General features: G+C 38.3%; 1 long non-coding RNA gene across 2 annotated transcripts; it reads right to left on the minus strand.

Annotated features, from left to right (window-relative positions):
• Window positions 1-4099: 4099 nt before the first annotated feature.
• Window positions 4100-8350, minus strand: LOC139965549 (uncharacterized). 2 transcript variants are annotated; one of them, XR_011792296.1, is made up of 3 exons: window positions 7902-8350; window positions 6239-6451; window positions 4100-4433 (listed from the first exon to the last, which is right to left on the minus strand). It is a non-coding gene; the product is annotated as an uncharacterized lncRNA (long non-coding RNA). The 2 variants fall into 2 exon arrangements; XR_011792287.1 differs by having other exon boundaries at window positions 4101-4433; window positions 6239-6454.
• Between the last annotated feature and the right edge of the window lie 10503 nt (window positions 8351-18853).

Below are 18853 nucleotides of genomic sequence, written 5' to 3' on the forward strand. Positions count from 1 at the left end.
GCATGTTCATTCATAGTGTAATGTATACTACATATTAGACGCCATCAAAGTTACAACTGTGTCATGTTAATAAAGGTAATGCTTAAATATTGGTTTCACTGCATACTTTATTGTACACTAGTAGTTAAAACTGACATTGATCTTGGCTTATTAATTGTTGACACAGAATAACTTGTCATTATTTTGTATTGTGTGAGATTACTTTAACATGACATATATTTTGATGTCATGGAGTGTTGAATGATATTCTAACTTGCAGGTATTAGGTGATTAAACAGTGTCATTTTGTTGCTTTTATGATACTCCTAGTGGAATGGTGTTGTTACATGATGTTGTTCACACATTGATGACACCTGTACAGTGCTACACAATAAGTTAAACTACAATATCCATGAGCAGGAAAAACGTACCACTATCTCACTTGCCAAATTAAAGGAATGAATATGTTGCTGCTATTAACAGAGAGCGGCATCGATATTATTTTTAAATACGTTTAGACAAATTTGCTAAGAGAATACCTTTAAGTATAACGAATATGTACACCACGGTCTTATGTAACACAAGAAACACAAGGAGTAAGGTTGGCAAGCAAAGATTATCTACATTAAATTCATGACTTCATTATGAAAGATCGATAAAAAAAAAAATTAAAAATGGTTGTTTCTAAGTTCTCATCGGCAACGGTGGAGTTTCTAAAGCGATGCTTCAATAAATCTTTAATGTTCCGGGAGTTTTGTTTATGATTATTCCATGAAGTAGTGATTGTGTGAGAGCTGTTTATGTCCATGGCACACCATGAATCAGAGAGGCAAGTTTGTGGGAGAATATTATATTGTACCTGTCATTATGAAGTATCGAGTGAAATGACATGCTCTTAAAAACCAAAGGATACATTACACAGTGGATAATGCTTTGTTAAACTTTTCTAAAACAAAAGAAGGAAGATAAATAGCTCTGTAATAAACTTAACCAATAACATCGCTAAGTTGGAGCTCGAATTTGAATTATGACCGATTCATCAAATAAATGGTCTATACGTGTCTCTTTTCGTTACTTTTAATATAATTAGTATTTAATTATACAATGCAAATTGGAATTTTTTCGAAAGACGACGGACTCGTACAATTCCTCTTCTAATATAATAGGCAATGAGATGTCAGATGTACTTCCATGATTCCTTCCATATGCTTTTGTATGCTATAGTCTGGGAATAAGTACTTTTTTAACTGCTCTCCTTAATCACAGATTGTTGCTTTAGACAGTAGACCAAGCTTGTAATTAATTATGAACTTTGGAACCATTATAGAAATTAATTGTTATTACACTGACACCTGCTATATAAACTTAATTGGAATATTTGATCAAAATATAAAAAGACTGATAATGACATGGTGAGAATAGATATCGACACGATGATGATAGGTTCAAGTGGTGTCACATTTGGAGATATATTTAAATGTTAAATAGCTGAAGTTACTGCCACAAAATATGACCTTTAAATGATCTCATTAATCACAGATTGATGCTTTAGACAGTAGACAAAGTTTGTAATTAATTATGAACTTTGGAACCATTAGAGAAATTAATTGTTATTACACTAACACCTACTATTTGAAATTAATTGGAATATTTGATCAAGATATCAAAAAGGCTGATAATGACATGGTGAGAATAGATATCGACACGATGATGATAGGTTCAAGTGGTGTCATGTTTGGAGATGGAAGATGTATTAATATGCTAGATAGCTGAAGGTACTGACCTTGCAGCATGACAAAGATGAAACGTAACCCTGTGCTTTTCATTGCTGCTTTTGTTCAAAGTTACTTTTCGATCAATCAAGCTCGATCAATTTGTTTTCACACCATAGCGTCAGTAATTTCTACATGTATTTTCCCAGTTCATGTGTTATTTTCCAGAGGAACGTAATCTTGTATGTAACTATGAACAGTTAATAACAAATAAGGAATTGTCGATACAATCAAACGAACCTGAACATCTTTACTAGTTAATTATATAATGGTAATCGTACCAGATACCTAAACACAAGTTCATCAAGCAATTCCTTTTAGAACATGCTAAATAAGTTTACGAAGATTGCCCTGGCTACTACTGTATGATATTATGTGTGTACAGTACAATTATTAACATAGAAGCCTTCTACTAATATTATTCACAGTTTATCGGCTCTTTGATCTCCCCAAAGAGAAAGAGAACTATGGAAACTCGGACACCCGTTCCACTATGTCTTCCAAACGACTTAAGGTGGAACCAAAGGAACGAAGCAATCAATATTTTTTTCGTTAGCTTCTCAGCTAACTGTCAACGTTGTACTGATTCCATAATGTATTTAGGCAGGCGCGTATCCAGGATATTCTAATCCGGGGGGCGCGAATTACTATCTAAGCGGAGCGCCACCATCGGTTGGCGCGCAGCGTACAAGAAAATTTCTGGTTTTGACATCCCCCAGATCACCGGAAATGGCACTTCTCGGGCTTGAAAATGACCAACTAGATGTTCACTATTGCCTGAGTAACCAAGTATTTTCCCAATGTGTTTTTTTCTCCATCCGTTACCTTTTTTAAGATTGTCACCAGTCACACATCATGGTCCACCTTATCACATCTCCTGTGGATCATTGCTTTTGTAGGTGATTCTAGGTCGCGGCCCACAATACCCGTCAGCCCCACTTTTCAAGGTTTTAAGCCCATTATTCGTTCAGAATTTGAAAATTCACACTTCTCGTGAAATCAATTCACTTGTAAACATACCCATAATGTTGCACAAAATTTCATCTATGGACAGCCAATACAGAAAAATCTCCATGTTTATGAATGTTTGTCAGGGAAATTTCGAAAATTCAGACACAGTTAACATATTGGTGCAAGGGCGCAGATCAGTCTTGGGTAATGGTGGGGACGCGTGTCTGTTCTCTGATACTATCTAAGCGGAGCGCGACCATGGGTTCGCGCGTAGCGTACAAGAAATTTTTGGCAAATACTCCTCCCAGATCGCCGGAAACAACATTTCCCAGACCCAATGATGCTCCCATACCTCCTTAAGTTTTAGATCTCGTGGCTTAAAAATTTAGTTTGGGGAAATGCATGGGCGTCTGCAGAAAAAAATCAGGGAAAAAATAATCCAAGTAGACTTTTGTATACGATTGGTCTGGTTTTGTAACTCATTGGGAAGCGATTAGAGGGGTGGGCGTAGGGTTGTGGGGCGCGCGTTTTCATGCAGATGGGAACAATCTCAAGAAGTGATGGGTGCGTTCGCCCCGCCCCCCCCCCCCCCCCCACCCCTCGCCGGCAATGATACGCCTTTGGATCCACTACATGATATTCACAGGGAATGTGCTCAATTCTCAAATCGCATGCGGAATTTAATTTTAGATTCATTGTATCAGTTACGGTACTAGGGGTGGGGTAAGAATTAGCATTCAGTTCGCGTTGTATAACATTTTAACTCTGCATGACAGTGTTGCATCGAAAGACATATGTCTAGTGCAGTTCGCATATAGATCCTGGGCTAATACCGAAGTAATGTTCCCCGACGACTCGGTCGAGATCAAGACCAGCCACCGTTGGTTTCATATCACAATTTTTACAATTTTGTTTAAGGCGTCCATACACACATGCGTCATGATATACTATATATAGTATATATATATACACTGAAAACTTAAATTGGTTCACCGACTAACATAACGTTAGTCCATCTGGTGTCTCTCCCGACTAACATAGCCTTAGTCAGTTGCTATACCGACTAATTTATTCCTTGGGCAGTTGGATTTCTTAGTCGGTCATCTTAGTCCGTCAGCTTAGTCGATCAACAATTTTTTAGTCGGTAAATGTATATTAGTCAGTTACATTAGTTGGTGACATTAGTCGGTCTTTACCGACTAATTTATATGTGCCACCGACTAGTTTATAGCAGGTTTTACATTAGTCAGGATGGTGCTTCTCCCGACTAACCTTTCTTAGTCGGTATCGACTGATTAGTTGCACTGACTAGAATCACTGAAAGAATTAAACCCGACTAGTTTCACTGACTAGCATCACTGAAAGAAAAGAGAGCAGAAGAAACACAAATAATGTGTACGCTGGCAGTATTTATTTCTGATAAAACTTCTGATATCTACAAAGGCTGACTTTCGACAGATAGAGAAGAAATCACTGTAAACAAAAATCTGAAAATATGATTTTATTCCAACAAAGTTAAGACAAGTTAATGGATCAAACATGAATTGCAAAAGTATAGCACTGCACAATAATGCAAAGTTGAATCTTGGGCAAGGGTTCCTCATGACTTTCGTTTTAAAGTGGTACCCCAAATCGACACCAGTTAAGTCTTCACGAACAAAGAGTGTTTCTCTTAACTACAAATGGCCTCCCACTTGTCTTCAGGAAGCCAAAATCTGCACCATTATTGACCTGTGAACAGAAAATATGATATACGTGTAAGCACAGATACAGATATAGCACATGATAACTCACATTATCATAAACATACATTTACATTAAAATTTTATAACATATTGGGAGGTATACATTTAAATCTAGGTCCCTCAAATTATAAGCCAGGAATAGCAGCTTTACCAAATAATTATTAGCTTTGCACAGCATAACACCAAGTTATTTTTCAAAGCTTAATAATTATGTTAATCATATTAATAATGATCCCAATAGACCAGGAGCCCAGAGGGTTTGGTTAGCTGGGAAGGTAACCAATTGCCTTGTACATCACAATGTTCACAGTGCATTCCTGTATATGAAACCAGATGACTGGCAAACCGACTGTGGTGGGTGTGGCTGGGAGAGCAATTTTAAAGTCACCTGATAGCTAACCTAGATCAGTTTTCAAGGTAACCACTTAGGGCCATACCTGACACATTGTACACATCAAAGTAAGTACAATGTGTCAGGTATGGCCCTAAGAGCAACAAATGGCCATTGCCAGTAATTACTGGTGGTGGGGTACCCCTGCCAGTGATCTATAATTGACCCCTCAAGGCTGACCTAGGTCAGCTCATGAGGTAACCACTTGAAACCTACTGGAAAATGTTGGTTAGGACTTCAGATACAACTGATGGGCATTTCCAGTAATTTATATGGGGGGGGGGGGGTACCCCTGCCAGTAGACCCCCAAAATGCCCATCCCCCATTGACCTAGATGAGCTCATGATGTAACCAGTTGAAAACTACTGGAAAATGGTATCACTTCATATGTAAGGGATGGGCATTTCCAGTAATTTATATTGGGGGGTACCCCTGCCAGTAGACCCACAATATGCCCATTCCCTCATTGACCTAGGTCAGCTCATGAGATAACCAGTTGAAAAATTACTGGATAATGATAGGTATCACTTCATATGTAAGGATGGGCATTTCCAGTAATTTATATTAGTGGGGTACTCCTGCCAGTAGACCCCCAAAATGCCCCCCCCCCCTCTCATTGATCTAGGTCAGCTCATGATTTAACCAGTTGAAAACTACTGGAAAATGATTGGCAGGACTCTATATGTAAGGGATGGGCGGACTATGGCAGTGGTGGCCCACCAATATAAAATACTGGATATGCCCATCCTTACATATGAAGTGATACCTATCATTTTCCTGTAGGTTTCAACTGGTCAAATCATGAGCTCACCTAGGTCAATGAGGGGATGGGCATATTGGGGGTCTACTGGCAGGGGTACCCCACCAATAAAAATTACTGGCAATGCCCATCCCTTGTATCTGAAGTCCTAACCAACATTTTCCAGTAGGTTTCAAGTGGTTACCTCATGAGCTGACCTAGGTCAGCCTTGAGGGGTCAATTATAGATCACTGGCAGGGGTACCCCACCACCAATAATTACTGGCAATGGCCATTTGTTGCTCTTGGGGCCATACCTGACACATTGTTCTTACTTTGATGTGGTTACCATGAAAGCTGATCTAGGTTAGCTATTAGGTGACTTTAAAGTTGCTCTCCCAGCCACATCCACCACAGTCGGTTTGCCAGTCGTCAGGTTTCATATACAGGAATGCATTGTAAACATTGTGATGTACCAGGCAATTGGTTACCTTCCCAGCTAACCAAACCCTCTGGACTCCCGCTCTACAGATCAGTGAAAATTTGACCAAACTTATGAAGCTTGCACGTAAATGATATACTAGACTGTTTATTTTTATAAAACAGGTTATGAAAAGTATCTGTAATATCATTAAACAGTTGGGTACAATAGTTAAACTCACTCTTCCATCTTTTTTTCTCTATGGTACTTGTTCCTTTGCTTTTTGGACTCTTGGATAAACTCTTTTGTTCTGCGAAGGGTACCAATATATCATCTTAAAACATGTCTTTAAGCCATATATAACACAGTTCTCCTCTTCTGTTGTTGCCTCCACACTGGTGTCGTACATCACAGGAAACCTCACCCTTGACTTAGATATTTGGCTTTTCAATTCCTGCTGGAAAAAAAGAAACAGCAAAGTATTCATCATTTGAAAAAAAAAATTAAATAAAGTTGTCACCACAAAGTTATGTGAGATTTGCTTCCACTATAGTCTCAAAAAACAATCCCAAAGTTTGAAGCAGACTGTATAAAGCTGAAAATTTGAACCAGAGTGTCATCACCATTGCAACCAGAATCAAATGCCCAGAATAATAAAACATGGGCTAAATCTTTGTTTGTTTTTATGATCTTTAAAAATATAAAATTTTAGAAACAGAAATGCACTGAGCCAACTTATTTATAGGCCTAATTGTTTTTAGTTGTTATTTTGCTTGCTCACATAACAAGCCTGTTTAGACCTAGGCTAGAGGAGAATCAGTACTTTCTTACACTAAGTTTGTCTTTCGGTCGTATTGATTTAGTCTTACTAGTAGTACTAAAGTATATAATGGACCGGCGAAGACTAGAGAATACCCAGAGTTTTAGCAACTGCGTTAAACTGTATCATCTGATCTATTATTTACGTCAATGAGTTTCATTCAATCTAGGATCAAAAAGAGAAAACTAATTAATCTTAAACTTTAAACTTTGCTACTAAACAGATATGCTTGAATTACAAATAAATGTCAAAAAACATCATAATCTACGAATCGATGCATATACATATACATAAACAGAATAATTTGAATTCGCGCAAGTGAACCCTGCACTACATTGGACAGAAAAAAAAACGTTCAATTAGACCAAACTAAACATACTAAATTTTCCGTTACTTCTACATAAAATATCAATACAAATACAACAACTTACTCTTTTGGCAGTATACTAAAAGCACATGTTAAAATAACTTCAGACTATCAAGCTTTCCTGAGAAAAAACGGTTAATACTTCTTACAGTAAACAAATCGACCGTGAAGGAATGTCGCAATTGTTTCCTGGGCGTGACCGGAAATTAAATACTAAAAAATGATAAATGAAAAGGTTATATAGAACTGAAGCGTGCATCCTGACTGCTCGCAACATATAATACCGTTGACTAGCCAACATAATTTGTTCAGCCTACTGTGACTGTACGTTTGAAGGTCTAGCCTTGCTTATTCAATACAACAAAGCCTACCCATTTAGATTCACATGGGAAATTACAGGAAATCTTTACCAAATGAGTGTAGACTTCAGATAAACTATTGAGACTTATAGTTCCAGCATTTGATTGGGAATAAATTAGAAGATTATGTGCCACTGTTCAATCTAGCCCAATACACACATAACACATTGTTAATTGGTGTTTAGAATGCACACTTTAGTGTTGAGAATGCACTGCAGTACCCAGTAGAAGAAGCCTATAGGCTACTCACTGTCATTGCACTTGTGTATTGCGCAACGCCAGCGTGACAACGGTAGCGTTACGCTAACCATAATACAGTACTAGTGCCAGTGGCCTAACAATTAACTTTAAATTTTACCTTCAAGTTAAAGGAATAACAGGTAGGCCGATGATGGCAGTTAATACCTCCATTCTTCTAAAGACCTTCTTGGGTGATTTACGGTTGAAAGTTGCTTAGAGTGATCGTATGAAACTATGCCAAGTCCAGCAAGCTGCCGTTGCCTCTCGGTTTCCAACTTGAAGTGAATCGAATTGGGTTAAAATACATTAGTCCGTCGACACCGACTAAGCTACGATTATGGCGTAAATCGGGTGTCCGTATCGTTCTTAGTCCATGGGTTAAAATACCTTAGTCCGTCGCCACCGACTAAGCTGCGATTATATTTTCCTTAGTCAGTGTAAACTGACTAAGAAGCAGCGATGAAACGAAGATTTTTGCTAGTCCGTGTGCATTGACTAACGTTACAGACTAATTTAACGTTAGTCCGTGGCAATATTGACTAGTTTATTTTTTCAGTGTATACATTAGTGAGATAGGAAAAATGGAAACGTCAAAAATGGAGTTGTCGGTGTAAGGGGTAAGCTGAGCGCACGCCCCCTCCGAAATTCTCGATCCGTCACTGGCTACCATGTGTATGTAATAGGGATCAGAGCTGTAATTATGACTGTTCCTCTTTCTCTTCCCGGTGTCTAGGCGTTTTCTTCTACTCCCTCCTTTTCTCCTTTTCTCTCCTTCTTCTTTTTTCTTCTTTCCTCTCCTTCCTCCTCTTTTCCCCCTCTTTTTCCCTTTTTTCTTCTCTTTTTTTTCTCTCCTCTTTTTCTTACCCGGGGGGCGCGCGCCCCCAACGCCCCCCCTGGATACGCACCTGTTAGGCCTCTCTTTACACATCATGATGAAGAATTTTTCGGATTAAATTTTATGACCAAGCTTTCGAAAATTAAAGTTTAGTCCATAGTTGGTCATATCGTGCTTTAACTACTATTGGGAAGGTGTTAATAATTAAGACGTTTGCAATTTCTCAAGTATTCTATCTTTTCATGGTTCTTCCATCACCCCCAATTATTATATCAGTGAAATTAATGCTATGTTTTTCAAATTTATATGAAACAATAAACCTGATAAAGTAAAGAGAAATGTTTTATGTAATACTAGAGATAATGGGGATGTAAAGATGGTAGATATGTCGACTTTTGATGCTAGTCTTCAAATTAAGTGGATTAAATTATTCCTGGATGACCAACATCGTCCGTGGAAAATGTTATTTGAATATTCTTTGAGAAATTATGGTGGTCATTTCTTATTCAGTTGTAACTTTAGAAAGGGTGATATCATAGCTGACAATATTTTTACTCGCAAGGTGTGCTATTCTTGGGCTAATTTTCATTTTAAATGCCTGATAGTAATTATGGAAACCAATTCGTTTTAAAAAATTCTTTGATTAAGATTGATCAAAGGATTATCTTTTTTCGAGAATTTATCAAACGAAAACGCATATCATGTTAAAAATTTTCTATACGATGACAATACAATTGTTAGATATGAAGATTTTTTTGAAGAATCATAATATTAGAAATTTCCATTCACACATTATAATGGGATTGTTTATTCAATCCCAAACGCCAGGAAAAATAATCCTAATAATATCGATGACTTGAATAACCAGATTGTTAACTTGTCCAAGTTTATATCTGCTGGGAAAACTACAAATTGTATTTATAGCAGTGGCGGAGATTTCTTGTCAGAAGTGGGGGGGGGGGGGGGGTTGCAGGCCATTGATGAATTAAAAAGTCATAACTGCTGGCTCACTATCTAAGTGGAGCGCCACCATAAGTTGGCGCGAAGTGCACAAAAAAATTTTGGCAAATATTGCCTCCCAGACACTGCCCAGGCCTTGAAAAGCTGCATTTAACCAGGGGCGTATGCAGGATTTTCTAACCCGGGGCGCGTATTACTATCTAAGCGGAGCGCCATCATTGGTTGGCGCGCAGCGTAAAAGCAAATTTCTGGTTTGGTACCCCCAGATCATCGGAAATGGCACTTCTCGGGCTTGAAACTGACCAACCATATGTACACTTTTGCCTGAGAACCAAGTTTTTTCCAAATACTTTTCTTCTCATCTATAACCTTGTTGAAGATTGTCACCAGTCACACATCATGTTCGACTTCATCACATATCCTGTGGATCATTGCTTTTGTAGGTGATTCTTCATCGCGGCCCACAATATCCGTCAGCCGCACTGTTCAGAATTTGAAAATTCACAATTCTCGTGAATAAATTCACTTCAAAACATACCCATAATGTTGCACAAAATATCATCTATGGACAACCGATACAGAAAAACCTCCTTCAAACCCTAACAGAGGGGTCAAAATTGCACGAGTATGATTAAGTATGATGAAGAATGTTGGTTAGGGAATTTTCGAAAATTCAGACGGCTACTAAAAAATTTTCGTTGAAGGAAATAAAAATATACCAGATATTTCCGAATCCGAACACTACACACATCGTCAGTTTTGAGCATGGTCGCAGATCAGTCTTGAATAATGGTGGGGACGCGTGTCTATGACACTATCTAAGCGGAGCGCGACCATGGGTTCGCGCGTAGCGTACGATTTTTTGGGGTAAATATACCTCCCAGATCGCCGGAAAGAACACTTCCCAGACCTAATGATGCTCCTAAACCTCCTTAAGTTTTAGATCTCATGGCTTAGCAATTTAGTTTGGAGAAATACATGGGCGTCTGCAGAAAGAAAATCAGGGGACAAATAATCCAAGTAGACTTTTGTATATACGATGGGTCTGGGGTCCTCTCCCAGAAAACAAATATAGACTGCTGCAAATGCGATTTCCGTCCTATATTTAACAACTGTGGATAAAATACAATAAAATGAGAACTGCTGCAGGTCATTTGCACAATGCTGGATCAAACTGCGCCAAAGTTCAATACAGGGGAACTTGAGATGCAGCTATAAGTCAAGACAAATTGGTGGGGACACGGTATATCATGTCCCCACTACTGAAAAAGTTGGTGGGAACGCGTCCCGTTGGCCTCACTAGGATCTGCGCCCATGGTTTGGAGGCTGTTTATCGTGGAACGCCATTTTCATGCTCACTGATATGATGTGATATCTGCTGTTTGCTTTACAAATTCGAATAATTTTGTCACTGTTCCTCTTTCTCTTCCCGTTTTCTTGCCGTATTTTCTACTCCCTCCTTTTCTCCTTTTCTATCTTTCTTCTTTTTCTTTTCCTTCCTTCACCTCGTTGAAGTTGGCAAGTGTATACAGTTCAAAAACTATTCAACAGCAACAAAACGTTATTTTGTGTATGTCTGTTGTGGGGTGAAGTTAGCGCTATGAGCTACAAGTTCCAATGCGCAAGGTGGGGAAAGGGGCTAGAAATAATGTGTGGGTCAATTCTAACTCGGTTTTCGGTCGTTAATTGTTGATGTAGCCTACCAGGTAAAAGGTTGAAATGACTTTAACAATTTCAAATTTAATAATTTGGTTTATTATGCCATTTGGAGCACATAACATAGGCTATAACAGAACATTACTGGCAAAAACTAGGGGGGTTGATTGTGTGGGCCAACCCCCCTCCACAAAAAGTGGGGGAGTTAAAACCCCCAACCCCCCCTGTTTCTCCGCCACTGATTTATAGGGCTATAATGAATAAACAGATACAGCTCCCCAGGTCAATACTTAAATGGCAGCGAGCTTTAAATGCACATACATAATGTTGGAAAAGAATGTTTAATCTGCCGTATGTGGCAGTTAGAAACTGAAAGGTTAATTTTTTTCAATTTCGCATATTACATAGGATTCTAGGAATTAATTCTTATCTTTATAAACTTAAACTTAAAGAGTCACCATATTGTGAGTTTTGTGGCTGTAACGAGGAAACATATGACCATTTATTTTTACGTTGTCCTTTTGTTAATAATTTTTTGAGAGAATCGTCTGAAACATGTTTAAAATATAATCTTTTAATGTACCTATTAAAAATTTATTTTGGGTTAATCGACGACTTAAGACATCCAATCAATTTTGTTTATACTGCATGCAAAATATTATATATTTAATTGTAAATTAGACAGTTCTTAACCAAACTATTCTAATTTTGCTATAAGTTTAAGTTCTTATTAAAAGTAGAAGAGGATATCTTACAGAGAATAACATTGAAGTAAGGATGATTTCTTTTAATAATACTTTTGGGAACTATTTCATGCAAGGTTAACGTTGTTCGTATTCGTTATCACTATACGTATATTCTTTTGTAAAGACTAACCATGATTGTTGTTGTTTAATTCACTTTTGTACCACCTAATCACAACTTTTGAATACATGAGATGGAAAAAAAATCGAGGTGCCGAAAATGAACCCATGAGATAACATAAGTATATGTCCCGAAGGATTAAAGCTACTTCAGTTTATTCCGGAGGATAATGTCGTGGTAGTTTGCAGTACAGGCCCAGCGCGTACCGGAAAGTTGTGCTTTTTTGTAACAAATCGAAAAAGGGGCTTCCTTTAATGTTAATCTGGATTTCCATAGCACCAACTATGTTAACAGTGAACGGAAAAGTCGCGCGACTTGAACTTTTGGATGCCGAGATTTTAGGGTCTACCTCTACCGTTGATCAATATGGAAGCACAGAAAAGTGGGACATGAAAGTGTTAACACTGTTTACACAGTGTTTGTTCAGCTTATATAGGATATCCAACAGCAGAAATTTTCCTACCGTCGATGATTTGGACAAACTTGGTGTCATTGCGCAATATAGATCATGTGCGGCGATCATGGGGGACGGGGGGGACATGTCCCCCGAATAATTTAGGTGGGGGATATAGTATCTAATATCCCCCACTTTTTGGTGGCATAGTTTTTTTTGTGGCTTTAAATAGAAATAGTGCGTGAGATTATTTATCCAAATCATATTTGGCGGTCGCTAAAACTTCATCCAACACATGCGCTGTATGTGGTCTTGGTCGTTTCTGTGACCTGTTATCGTATAGCAAGTTGTCACTCTTGATCATAATGTCTGTACATCTCTTGTGTATGAGTGTAAGTGCGTACAATCATATATATGATCCACATCGATATGGGTTTACCAGGTTTCCATTTGGCCTGTTTCCTACAAGATTTCTAACCTAAGGCGCGTAGCTTCTGCCACCAAGCCACCCTTGAGATTATTTTGTTATGATACGCTAGTAATTTCAAAATAGAAAATGCTTAGATGCAACTAACAAGGCCCGGGAAGTACCATTTCCAGCGATCTGGGAGGCATTTTCGCCAAAATTTTCTTTTACGCTTCGCGCCAACATATGTCAAATTCTCTTTTTCGGAAATATCTGGTATTTTTTTTCATTTCCTTCAACCAAGTTTTATAGTAGCCGTTATAACAGGTTTTAATATTTGCACACCAATAAATTAACTGTGTCTGAATTTTTGAAAATTTCCTTACCAACATTCTTCATCATACTTCCCTCTACTCGTGTAATTTAATAGGGGTTGAAGGAGGTTTTTCTATATTGGTTGTCCATAGATGACATTTTTTGCAACATTATGGGTATGTTTTGAAGTGAGTTTATTCACGGGAAATGTGAAAAATTCTGAACAAATAATGGGCTGAAAACCGTATTGTGGGCCGCGACGTAGAATCACCTACAAAAGCAATGATCCACAGGAAATGCGATGAGGTCGAACATGATTTGTGACTGAAGTAAATCTTCAAAAAGTGTGTGGATGGAAAAAAAAACTATTGGGAAATACTTGGTTCTCGGGAAAAAGTGTACATCTGGTTGGTCATTTTCAAGCCTGAGAAGTGCCATTTCCGGTGATCTGGGGGTATAAAAACCAGAAATTTTCTTGTACGCTGCGCGCCAACCGATGGTGGCGCTCCGCTTAGATAGTAATTCGCCCCCCTCCCCCGGGTTAGAAAATCCTGGATACCCCCCAGGGATATATCAATAACACCAACAACAGAGTTACGTCACAGATCATCAATGACTGTCACAACTCGATAACATCTGATGGATTAGTAGGTAATAGGAATATGGATATTTTGTTGAATCAAATTAAGCAATCTGTGGAATTAATATTGCAGTCATGATATATCTTCTTAGCCAAAGGGAAAATGCTTGCAAAGAAGAATGTCAAAGGAGTTGGCAATTCCATCAACATCTGTCGTGCTGGTAGAGACAGAGTTGATATTGCAGTGGCGTAGGAGGATGCTTTTGAATGGGGGAGGTGAAGACTGATGGCCGGCATGGGGGAGGGGTCTAAGGGGGGTGTCCCCCTCCCCCTTTGGATTTTTTTTGCATTTCCAGGTGGCCTTAGACGCAATTTGGTGCAATATAGCACACTTCAACCCAGCCACTCCATTTTGTATATAATTTTGCATTTTCACCTGGCCTTAGATGCAATTTGGTGCTCCAAATGAGATTTTTTTCTCATTTGGAAATGCAAAAGGGGTTTTGTGACTTGCGAAGCGGGGGGCGGAATGATACTTCCGCCCCTCCACATTTTTCACGGGGGGGCTGGCGCATCCCCCATCCCCCTGGTTCCTACGCCCTTGTGATATGGAGTTTCTAAGTTAACATAGGGATCTAGTCTTGCCGTTCCTTTTGAATTGTATAAGAGGCTTGTAAGACGAGATCCTACTGTCTCCTCGTGTACTGTCAACATGTGTACACATCTGTTGGTAGAGCCCCACCGAATGAAGCTATCGTGAACGGTTGGTCTTCTTGATTGTAAGGAAAGGGGTCTATGGCTTGTCGTAGTATGTGTTAAGAGTTGACTTGTGGGGTGTTGCGCAGTTGAAGTAGTTGTAGTGGGTGTTATTTATGTAAATGGTGCATTTTATTCAACATAGATGTACCACACTGGTTATATATTTTAGGCTCTTTTAATAGTGTTGTGTGTAATTAAAGGGAAATTGATGACTCTATTTCGGTTTGTGTTAGACCGCTTCACTAGCTGAGGCTGAGCACATATGTTACTCAAGCCTTGTTAGGCAAACGTGATATTGTTATCAGTGTATGCAGCTAGAGTAAATATATATATATAGTGGGTTGCAATTCACATGGGGTATCTGACTGTTGCCTGGTTTAGAGGAGCTGTTAGATATTCCCTGGGTTACTGTTTGATTTTGATTTTACGTTTTCTTCGCAATTTCGTTGGTCGTTCCTATTGCCTTGAGGTACACTTACATGGGAGGCCCATCCTAAAGTCTATACGTTTTAATTTAGTTAACTCACTAACTGTTTCTTACTTGAATCTGAGCCTTTGGCTCCTACTTGTGGCATTTGTGGAAAGCGAGCACAGCTTACTACATCAATAACCAGAACTGATAGCTTTACATGCCGTAAGATATATTCTTTGAATTTGAAGTTTTAGTTTGTGAGAGCCTATTTGGAAAACTCAAATAAATCGGATCCAGCCATGGTATGGCTCACAACATGAATATGTTTCTATATAATTCTTTATGTGTTTCTTTGTTTACAACATACACCCCCTCTCTTTCTCTCCATCTCTCTCTCTCTCTCTACCTTTTATTCTCTGTATATATCTCCACATCTCCCTTGAATTAGACGTAATAGCTCATGTTTGGTAGATCCTTATAACTACTTAATTCGGGGTGATCGACTGTGAAATTTACAGGCTACTTAGCTTGACTTTTATTCAAACCTCAGGACAAGATTCGTTAACCATACCCTCTAACCGAAACTAACGGGAGTTACATCTCCCTCAATTTGACACTCTGGATTATCAATTTCTTATCTGCTCTGGTATTATCAGCGGGCATGTGTGGTCTTTTTTATGGTATCCGTTACATTAATTAATAAGAGCAATAAAGAACAAAATTAGAAGAAAAAATAAATTTCTTGGGTTTTTAATGAACATAATTTGAGAAAAACGTCTTTCGGGGGTCTAGCATATAGTAGATATAGACAAGTGACCATCGTATTTATAGAGCAAACGAGTAAAATAGAAACACTTTAGGAAGAAATAAAATTGCAAAGCAAAAGTAGTTAAGGGATTAACGTCCATTAGGACTACTATGAAACGTTGTTATGTCCTGCCTTTTGATTGGTTGAAAATACCCCATTACAGTATTTCTGTCAGTTAGAACATTGTTCCAAAGAGTCAATCACAAGTGCAGTCAACATATTTCTATGTAAACAGAGCCTACATGGTTGCCGAACAAATGTGGCGAAATCTCATTGGCCTGAACGAATTTATGCAAGTCATTGAGAAACAATTTGTTAAATTTCTCGTTATATTTGAGCTTTAGAACATTCGAGTAAACTTCTTCCGGAGATGCTTAAAAGAACTTCATGGTCAGTGGCGGAGCGTCCATACAGTAAGAGGGGCGGATGCCCCCCCCCCCCTTCCCTGACGGACTCAAATGGACTGCTGGCGCCCTTTTCAGCATTTTACCACTTTTTACTAATTCGCGATTATTGACTTTTCTATTGCGCTCTCAAATACCTATTGACATTTGTCACATTTTGTTGGTGTAATTTTCTGGGAAAATGGCGATGACAAATATTTATTCTTCGTTGATCTGCAAATTAGCAAGGCCCGGAAAGGGTCATTTCCGGCGATCTAGGGAGTATCTTTACTTCTTTACTTTTCTGTACGCTCCGCGCCAACCTGTAGTGGCGCTACGCTTAGATAGTGTCGAAAGCGCCCCTACAGACCATTCTCGCCCCCCCCCCCCGACCAATACCCCTAGATCCGCCACTGATCATGGTGGCAATAGGGACTTAAAGAAACTTACAGAATATATCGAATATATACTATTCAATACCATAGCGCCATAGCCCCTCACGGAACTACAAAGCATCTTAAATAGTAATAATGCTGTAATAATTAGTTTAAATGTGATCACGTGTGAAACATGGCTTTGGTTGATGTGGCGATGGGCATTGTATGTGTTAAATACACATGTATAGTTGTGATTGAATTTGATGTATTTCTTAAATTTCGCTTGAAATAAAGTATGGCCTATTTTATAGCATGCATCTATTTGTAAAATTTAGGTTGGTTAACCAATATTTCTACAAGTACCTTAGTGGAATGTATTACCATTACTGTTTACTTTGCTATATATGACAGTACGAATGCACACCTTTTGATTAGTTTCACTTCATTGATGATATTATCTCCGAATGAGGAAAGACGATTCTAATAATTCAACCAAATTCAATGATATGTCTCATTTTAAGATCCTACAGTTAAATTTTACTTTTATTTGAGATGTTTTCTCTTGTCAAGGTTTTCCCAACTTAACGACATACATCCAACATTGTATATGAAATGTTCAAGAATTAATGGAATTTCTTGCTATAGCCGCAGTGTGTTGTAACTGGTATTGTTCCATCATTGCCGAGCACAACGGTTCATATCGTCACTGTGTAAATGAATGTTGCTATTTATATATCAGAGAGAAAACACGTTAAAAGCACCCGATACACATAGAGCACACAGTTACTACAGGAAATCTTACAGTTTTGTACCACGGGTAAAACTGGATCGTGCTATAATTTGGTAGCATGTGCTATAAGAATTACAGTAATAACTAAGGATATGTGTAATTCCAACAAATCCAGTTGTTTGGGATTTGTTGGAATTACATATATCCTCAGTTCTCACTGTAAACTTAACAGCACATGCTACCGATATATCAGATTTGTCAGCACGATCCAGTATTTACTGTAGTACAGCATTTTAGATTTACAGTAGTTACTGTAATCTCTGTGTGAATCGGCTGTTAAAAGAGACTGTTCAAATACTGCTAGCAAACGCGGAATGTGTTAACTTGACAGATAGACTGACCGGTAGTATGAGTGATGCCTCACAGCCGCAGCATTATCACATCCCTCGCAATTTTCTAGCAATAGTACAGGTCATGGTGGTATTGTGCATATAAGCAAAAGCGAAACCTTCAGCAATTCTCTAGCGTTAAGTTAATAGCTATGTGGCTTTTGTTTCACTATCTGTCATACAATACAACTATTCCTTGAATTTCTAAAATGACTTTCGTCAGCTATAGTTTCTTCAAGTTCTCGAAGCTGGGAAGACTTAACATGTAACAATAGGAATTATTGTTGAATTAATGATAAGTTCGAATCTCCTGAGGTTTAATGTTTGTGAACTTTTGATGGTTTAATAACTGACATACAGAAGCGTGTACATGGCGGAATGATATGAGTTAATAAATTTATTGAAACATTGTTAATAACTCAGAAGTTGCTCAATTAAATCGTGTCCTGTATTCAATTGTTTTATGGTAACTTAAAGCACAATTGAATTTTCAGAAACATATTAAGCCTATAGCTTTAATAAAGTACATTACGCAGCTTTTGCGAAAGAGACTGGTCAGATACGTTACTGGCATTCATTGAGGTACTCTCATGCCCCTTTTTTTTACCTTTCGCACACACATATAGGTGTGGTTTTATATCCAGATTGAGAACTCCTTTGTTTTCTTATTGATCTAACCCTCTTAAACAATATAATTATGTGGACGTGGTGATTATTTGGAAATGGCGTCTAGGGACTTCGAATTCCTTCATTCAAGTCCTCAGTCAGAGCACGAAAAGGGCATATGACAGTGTGCGTGAGTACGCGCGTGAGTACGCGCGTGCACACGCACACGCAAACGAACACTAGAAAAATAACACAAACTGAAATCCACGATTTTCTATTGGAATACATATTATCTTTTAAACGTAATTTGGTGTTCATGAAAATCCAGAGCACTTTTTTTGGTGGAAAGGAAGAAGCGTTCATGTCAATATATAGAAAATACGTTGTAATGTTTTTGAGTGCCTGCTTTCTTATACGATAGACCATGCAATGAAGTACATGCAATTAAGTACATTTTGGTGTTCTGTAAACTTTGCCTTAATATCATACCCTTTGATTGCATGAACTTTATGATACTAAACTACTGCAATAGCAACGATGGCAATATAATAAGTGATCTATTCATGTGAGGAGCCTTTTAATTGCCATCTCTAGCT

This window comes from Apostichopus japonicus, chromosome 1 (assembly GCF_037975245.1).
Source record: "Apostichopus japonicus isolate 1M-3 chromosome 1, ASM3797524v1, whole genome shotgun sequence".
Taxonomy (NCBI): Eukaryota; Metazoa; Echinodermata; class Holothuroidea; order Aspidochirotida; family Stichopodidae; genus Apostichopus; species Apostichopus japonicus.